The sequence below is a fragment of the Notolepis coatsorum genome (genome assembly GCF_963971535.1).
Source record: "Notolepis coatsorum genome assembly, chromosome: 5".
In the NCBI taxonomy this organism is placed as follows: Eukaryota; Metazoa; Chordata; class Actinopteri; order Aulopiformes; family Paralepididae; genus Notolepis; species Notolepis coatsorum.
In genome coordinates, this window is record NC_140169.1 from 61293116 (window position 1) to 61302296 (window position 9181).

Here is a 9181-nt window from a genome sequence, read left to right on the forward strand (position 1 = left end):
ATCGTTTATACAAAATAAAACCGACCAAACCCCCCTTATATCAGATGTAGCGAAACATTTAAATAAAGTTTCTAGGCGATATCCAGCGTCACATAGTTAACCTATTTAGAAAAACAAAGTTATCAAAATTATATGACGCAGTATACTGTAGCCTATGACGTGGCGTCCTCTTGGTTCTTCAAGAAGGTTGCGGCTTCCTTAAGCGAAGAAATCTGTATCCTCGCTCCGTCTTTAATGATGAACAGCTTCGCAGGGTACTGGAGAGACGGTTTGAAACCTAGGTTGTAGAGTGAGGCCATGACGGTCTTGTAGCGGGAACGCAGCTCCACGACTTCGGGGCAGTAATCTTCATAGATTTGGACTGTTTTCCCTCCGTATACCAGTTTACCCCTCCTCTTTCGTGCTTCTCGAAAAAAAATTATTTTATTCCAATTTGACGTAAGCTAGCAATAACTACTCTAGGCCTGGAGTTATTTGCAGATTTGGCCCGACTCTGTAACACTGATCCAATTCGGGTGTCGTAGTGAGGATCTCCACTCCCAGAATATCAACCAGTACCTTTGCAAACACGACATTGGGTTGGTCGCAATTCACGGACTCATCCAGTCCTATTATGCGAATATTAGTACGACGTCCTTTATGATTTATATGATACACTGTGTTCTTTATTATAGATATGATACACTGTGTCCTTTATGATATATATGATACACTGTGTTCTTTATGATACACTGTGTCCTTTATGATTTATATGATACACTGTGTCCTTTATGATATATATGATACACTGTGTCCTTTATGATATATATGATACACTGTGTCCTTTATGATGATACTGTTCTTTATGATATATATGATACACTGTGTCCTTTATGATATATGATACACTGTGTTCTTTATGATATATATGATACACTGTGTCCTTTATGATATATATGATACACTGTGTCCTTTATGATATATATGATACACTGTGTCCTTTATGATATATGATACACTGTGTCCTTTATGATTTATGATACACTGTGTCCTTTATGATAGATATGATACTGTGTCCTTTATGATATATGATACTGTCCTTTATGATATATATGATACACTGTGTCCTTTATGATATATGATACTGTTCTTTATGATATATATGATACACTGTGTCCTTTATGATTTATATGATACACTGTGTCCTTTATGATATATGATACTGTCCTTTATGATATATATGATATACTGTGTCCTTTATGATATATATGATACTGTCCTTTATGATAGATATTAACAGGTGTGGTGGTGTGTGACCGATACGTCACTCTGCCGTCGCTGAAACAACAACAGAAACTGATCCAAACAGGTGACAGAAGAAATGATCCCACAGACAGGGGAGAGGATTGGGTCTTGCTCGACAACATGGCTTTGGTCTTTATTCAACAGGAGTAACACCAGCAGCAGAAACAACAACACTGAGATAGTAATATGAAGAGAGGAGGCTGGAGAAACCACTGTTTTTTGTGTGTGTTCATTTGTTTTGTGTGTGTTTATTGTGTGTGGGCAAGATGGAGTTCCCCGTTTGTGTGGTATTCTTTTGTTGGTGTGTGTGTGTGTGTGTGTGTGTGTGTGTGTGTGTGTGTGTGTGTGTGTGTGTGTGTGTGTGTGGGGGGGGGTCTCTTTGTTGCGTGTATGTGTATGTGTGTGTGTGTGTGTGTGTGGGGAGGGGGGTCTCTTTGTTGCATGTGTGTGTGTGTGTATGTGTATGTGTGTGTGTGTGTGTGTGTGTGTGGGGAGGGGGGTCTCTTTGTTGCATGCATGTGTATGTGTGTGTGTGTGTGTGTGTGGGGGGGGGGGGGTCTCTTTGTTGCATGTGTAGCAGGGTGGATTATCCCTGCTTCGTGGGAACGGTTGCTGGCAGTCAGGAGGTAGCTGGACACAGTAGAACTCTGTCTGACTGCACCCTCGTCTTTGGGCCTGGGGCGTCGACTGGAGGCTGGTAGTGTGAGTGGATGGGGCCCGGGATTTACCAACCTGGTCTGGTACTCTGGTCTTCCTTCCCTGCCGCAGGGCGGTCAGCAGTACTCCCCAACTCGCTCCCACTCCTCCCAGTTGCTCCTTAGACCCTCCCACACCTCGTGACTGAATTGTAATCAAATACTCTGAGTTCCCCCCGCAAGCAGTACCCTCCCTCAATGACCCTAGAAACCTTACAATGAAAAGGGGAGAGTTGGGTAGGAAGGGGTTAATCATATATACGTTACCCACACCAAAAGAGTTAATGCTGGGCACAGGAATGGACACGCACACAGAACCCCATTCAAGTCTTTATATTAATTATACCGTCAGTTACCATTATTAAATAGGAGTGGTCTACTGGACTGAAGTCCTACTATAGCTCCTGTGTGTAACTAAATACCTCATAAACACGTATATTATACACCCACCTCTGGGTTAATATCAGGGATAATATACTTCACTGTGTTTGACTCATCACCCACGTCTGGGTCTGCACCCTGTATAATACCTCAACAGGCTTTGATTATACGGCCAGAATAATACCTCCAAAGGCTTTAATTATAATGCACCAGGTCTGTAACTTCCCCACAGGGAAGGGTTAATTGAATGGGAAAATATTAATAAACACACATGTTATCACGCTCAAAGAAAAGGAAATAAAACAAAAGTGTGGACCCACAATTACCCAAAACAAAAGCCCTATGCTAATGCCGGCATGTAATGTTTGGAGTCTGTAGTTAGCAACGTTAACTTCGCCTGCAGGCCGCACCACACTGTGTAACGTGCACTAGATCCTGGGCACCGAAGCCCTAATGTTTACTCTACCAAAATGGCGGCCGCGCCGCTCCACCACCGTCCGGGTGGCAAGATGGCGTCGAACGCTCTCGTTGCAGGTGCTAGCAGGCGGAGCTGGAGCAGGGAGGCAGTGTTGGCTGAGAGCGTGTGCTGGGCGATGCCGACCTCTGCTGGTCGGCGCGCACTCCTGTGTTGCAGGCAGCCAGGTGCAGAGCTGATGCAGGACGCCGGTGAAGACAGCTGTTGACAGCCGGAGCAGACCGCTTGTAGGTCCACGCCCGTATCTGGCTCGCACACTATACCGGCACAGTAACTGCTATAACCCGACTACTGTGAACTCAGATATATCATTAGCCGCACGCTACCTATACCGCACACTGTAACTATTATAACCCGATTGTTAGTGCCTGGCTCTGCACTAATTGTTCACACACTATCGCTGGTACTGCTAGGATATCGTGTCCACTAGCAAGTACCTCCTATCACCCGTGGCTATCTCACGGGGCTCTCCAGCTTCACTTCTTCAACGGGGCTATTCCAAAAGCACACGCCCGCCGTGGCTGCGACCGTTCACAGTCAAGTCCAAAGCCGAAGAGAACGTCTCTCTCCTTCCGCTGCCATATATCTCCTTCCACCTCTCCCCGACACTCTCTGCCTGCTACTGCCCCCTGCTGGTCCCGCCTGCCAGTCACACAAGGGGAGGATGGGGAATAGAGTAATGTAATTTATAAACCATCTTCCAGTGATAGAAGAAGGAGACGCCTGTGTCATTGTTCGTGCGAATATAAATGAAACCAATTCGAATGTCTTGGTGTACAAAGGGGAGGTAAAATGCAAGTTAGCACATCTCAATAATAGACTATTTTCAGGTCGCTACACATGCATGTGTATGTGTGTGTGTGTGTGTGTGTGGGGGGGGGGGGGGGGGGGGTCTCTTTGTTGCATGCATGTGTATGTGTGTGTGTGTGTGTGGGGGGGGGGTCTCTTTGTTGCATGCATGTGTATGTGTGTGTGTGTGTGTGTGGGGGGGGGTCTCTTTGTTGCATGCATGTGTATGTGTGTGTGTGTGGGGGGGGGGCTCTTTGTTGTGTGTGTGTGTGTGTGTGTGTGTGTGTGTGTGTGTGTGTGTGTGTGTGTGTGTGTGTGTGTGTATGTGTGTGTGTGTGTGTGTATGTGTGGTGTGTGTGTGGGGGGGGGTCTCTTTGTTGCATGCATGTGTATGTGTGTGTGTGTGTGTGTGGGGGGGGGGTCTCTTTGTTGCATGCATGTGTATGTGTGTGTGTGTGTGGGGGGGGGTCTCTTTGTTGTGTGTGTGTGTGTGTGTGTGTGTGTGTGTGTGTGTATGTATGTGTGTGTGTGTGTGTGTGTATGTGTGTGTATGTGTGGTGTGTGTGTGGGGGGGGGTCTCTTTGTTGCGTGTGTGTGTATGTGTGTATGTGTGTGTGTGCATGTGTGTGTGTGGGGGGGGTCTCTTTGTTGCGTGTGTGTGTATGTGTGTATGTGTGTGTGTGCATGTGTGTGTGTGGGGGGGGTCTCTTTGTTGCGTGTGTGTGTATGTGTGTATGTGTGTATGTGTGTGTGTGCATGTGTGTGTGTGGGGGGGGGTCTCTTTGTTGCGTGTGGCACGAGTGACATTATCTGCTCAGTCGTCCAAACAATCCTTCTCTCCCGTTAGTTTGTTTTCCATAGTTTCAGTTGTTCACGTGAAGGCGGCCGCACACGGGTAGGTGTGATACGGCCGACACAGCAGCGCCACGCGCACCGCCGCGCAGTACAGACCCCCCAGGAGCCCGGAGGGCGCGGCGCTGACCGCGGGGTCGGTGGCCGCGCGCCACAGCGAGCGCACGTCGTGGGCGTGGCCGTGCGAGGTCATCATGTGGAGGAAGGATGGTGGTGAGCAGCTGCACGCACTGGCACCGCCTGACGCGCCGGAGGTTAATGAACATCGCTGCCGCTCGGCGACGGTCCACTATCTAGGGATAACGCCGCACCCCTCCTCCCCCTCTCTCTGACCCGTTTGTCCTCCTCCTTCAGGCTTCTTGAGTGTCTATCCTTCCTCCTCCTTCAGGCTTCTTGAGTGTCTATCCTTCCTCCTCCTTCAGGCTTCTTGAGTGTCTATCCTTCCTCCTCCTTCAGGCTTCTTGAGTGTCTATCCTTCCTCCTCCTTCAGGCTTCTTGAGTGTCTATCCTTCCTCCTCCTTCAGGCTTCTTGAGTGTCTATCCTTCCTCCTCCTTCAGGCTTCTTGAGTGTCTATCCTTCCTCCTTCAGGCTTCTTGAGTGTCTATCCTTCCTCCTCCTTCAGGCTTCTTGAGTGTCTATCCTTCCTCCTCCTTCAGGCTTCTTGAGTGTCTATCCTTCCTCCTCCTTCCTGCTTTTGATCCCTCTCCTTCCTGTACTGTTCTCCTACTGTTCTGCGCTCATCCACTAACGGTGGAGGATCTAACGCTCCTCTCTACACTACAACCTCCTCTTGGTTTCAGTTGATATTCTTCCCTCCCTCCCTCCCTCCCTCCCTCTGATCTCTCTCTCCAAATTACAGCCACAACCTATCCCGCCTTTCTTCACCTTCTCTTAATAATGTCGCCTCCTGCTCCTCCTCCTCCTCCTCCTCCTCCTCCTCCTCCTCCTGTCCTCGTTTTCTTTCCGTCGTTGTCAAGTCCAGTAGGCCTTTGTCAGGCTCCTCAACAGACTGCTGGCGGTCTCCCTCCAGGGCGTCGGGGAGTGTCTGTGTTGCCTCATGCTATTCTGTGGAAATACGAATTGGTTTCCTCAACAGCACTTAAATAGCTGATGTGAAAAAGTGTTGGCGAGCACAAGATGTGTACACAGCCCTGGTAAATGTAGTTCAGCCATACATTTGTAAACATGTCATCTCCATAATGCATGGTGTTGGTTCACTGGTAGATTAGCTTTTGTTTGATTCACATTTTGAGCCGAAAACCTGCCTTGAATCATAAATGACCAAATCAGCCTGTGAGGAGGCGGCCAAGCGAAGGAAAAATGCAGTCCGAGTCAGGTTGCCATCACCCAGTGGTTGGTTTTTTATTCTATTTGTTCTTTTGCTCCCCAGTGGGAAAAAACGGGAAAAAACATATTTTAACATAAATACAAAAATAATACAAAATGATTAAACTTACTTTTAACAAATATAAACAACTAGGCCCTTGGCTAAGGGACCTAGGTCTTAGTACGGCTGTGTCTCGCTTCCAAGCCTGTCACTACTTCTCCCCGAGAGGAGCCTCCATCCCTGGCTTTATGCTGGAAGCTCCTCCTACAGGGATAAACCAAAAACAAACAATCAATTAATCAATACAGACATCAATTTACACATCCAATAACTCTGAACAACATGGATACATTACTCCATCATGTTCTATCATCACCAAACACTAAACAGTGTTTAGGGCGCTTCATAAACCTATTCCCCTCTTGTTATGAAAATCCCCCCCCCTGTACTCTACCACACTTGGTTCCTTCCGAATCTCCCCTCCAGAAAAGGCCCTGGCCTCTCCCAGTTCTGGTTGGGCAGCCAGAGCTCCTACAAGGAACCAAGTGGGAGCACAGACAAACGGTATTTATCAAAAAATGCATGTACTTTAATTCTACATAACATGTTATGCTTTAAACCAATGTGTCTGTATTACAAAACAACATAACAAAACAAACTAGGCCGAAGGCCTAAACTAAATGTTTGGCCGCATGACCAGATGTGGGAACAGGTCAAACCACTTAAGGCCCATGTGCATCCCTACTTACAGGGCATGGGATAGCCCCATGACACAGCCGCTGAAATTTAAGATGTAATGTCTCATTTCTAGTGCTGTTTCAGCAGCGTTGCGCGTGCCTCACAGGGAGGACTTTACTGTGACGCTTGACATGCTAGGCTATAGGTATGAGTAACGTCACAGACACACACATAGTCCACACCACACAGGTCTGCATGCATGCATGATGAAGACGCACATATTGAAATCATACCTGTCACCCCTCCCGTTTTTCCAGGGATTCTCCTGTATTTCAACCTTCTCTCCCGCCGTCCTCCCGTTAAAATATTTTCCCGTATTTTTCAAGTTTTTTTTTATTTATACAAAATGGCTGCAATTCCCCTCCGTGACGACAGGTGGCAGCAGTTTAGATTAGAACATTAGCGCAGGAAGTAAGACCGGAAGACGGTTGCCGAAAAAGCTTCTTCTTCTTCTTTTTGGAGTTTTACAGCGGACGGCCACAGGCACAGTGGGGTTGTTCCCGGAGAGCTCACTCTCGGCCGTGGTTTCTCAGTGTATAATGTATGGTGCTCTCCCTCAACATGCGAGTAGGGTGAGACAACACCATTCTTTAGTCCAAATAATACCCTACTTTATACTATATTATTGTCATTCGTTTAATGTAAAGTCAGTCTTACATTGGCACTGCTTTAACGTTGCATTTACCATAATCCATTGCTGTATTAGACCCATGTGCCAGTATAACTTTTGTAAAGTAATGAAGCGCAAATGTAAAGTTAATCAATACACAATGAAATAATATCTTTATCTATATCAAGGACCACAATGGAAATAAGTCTTGACTTTTTTGTGTAGCATCCTTGACGTTTTTCTGGAATCTTGTATTTTTGTTTAAGGTTAGAGTTTGTCTTAGAGCAGGGCGATAGAACACCAGCCCTGATTCCAAACTCTAACCTTAACCAACTTCGAAAGAGTCGCCTAAGCTTAACCAGTGATAAACTAGGCGTTAGGTAGTTTGCAGGCTGTTTGAGGCGGAAATCGGTGCGTCACGCGATTGGGCGCACATATCACATGACCAGAAACGTCAGTGGCCAATCAGATCGCACCAGAAACGTCAGTGGCCAGAAGCTAACCACAGTGACTATACTGCCCTGCAGAAGCTAACCGCAGTAACTACACTGATTGAATTGATTGATTGAAAAGTTTATTAACAGATTGCAGAATGGGTACAGTACAGTACAGCTCAATACATACAATTGTTAAGGGGATGCAGACCAGAGAAAGACTTTCGTCTTGTTTACATCAGGGTCCCCCATTTTCAATTCATCATAACATATATGACATACATGACATACAGATAGACAGTACTGCTACATCTATACATTTATGACATATCAGATTTGCAAATACAGTACTGTTTGTGATACAAAAGTGTCCAGAAAAAGAGTGTATATACATTTGGCGTAGAAACTGTACATTGGAGGAGGTTGGGTGGGTGGGGTGGGGTGGGGTTGGGTGGGTTGGGTGAGGGCTGTACATTGGAGGTGGGGGGGGGGGGGGGGGGGTTGGGTAGGGGACACACACACATTTTACACTGTACATTGTAATACTGACAAAGCCTTACTTGGTCATTTACTGTACAACTAACCGCAGTAACTATACTGCCCTGCAGAAGCTAACCGCAGTAACTATACTGACCTGCAGAAGCTAACCACAGTAACTACACTGACCTGCAGAAGCTAACCGCAGTAACTATACTGCCCTGCAGAAGCTAACCACAGTAACTACACTGCTCTGCAGAAGCTAACCGCAGTAATTACACTGCCCTGCAGAAGCTAACCGCAGTAACTATACTGCCCTGCAGAAGCTAACCGCAGTAACTATTTGTTTGTTTGTTTGTTTGTTTATTTACACATATAAAAACAGTTACATATATAATACAATATAGTCCACAAGGGATGTGTAGGAGAATTGCCTAAAAACCCTCAAGGGGCTTGCATGTGGCATTCACCAGGAAGCAAAACTACATTATATCAAGATAAATATAAACAGTAACTACACTGCCCTGCAGAAGCTAACCACAGTAACTACACTGCCCTGCAGAAGCTAACCACAGTAACTACACTGCCCTGCAGAAGCTAACCGCAGTAACTACACTGTCCTGCAGAAGCTAACTGCAGTAACTACACTGCCCTGCAGAAGCTAACCACAGTAACTATACTGCCCTGCAGAAGCTAACCGCAGTAACTAACTATAGGCCTACTGCCCTGCAGAAGCTAACCGGAGGATGGCTTAGAGTAGACGACAGAGTACAGCAACTTGCAATGGGCCTGGTCTACAAGATACACTACACGACCAAGGTACCCATGTACATGTCAAATACTTCCCAAAGGTCAGTGAATACCACGATCACAACACCAGAGGGAGCTCCACAAATCATGTTAAACCCAGATTCGGCTCAAACAAGGGACTAAACACGTTTCGCAATTATGCCACATCAATGTGGAACGCCCTACCCAAAGCTGTAAAGGAATGTGAATCACTACCCACTTTCAAAACCACTCTCAAAGAACACCTACGGGAGACTGCAATTCGAAACTGGCCCCTGTAAATGTCCTAACCCAACCCCCTCCAATGTACAGTAAATTACCTAGTATGG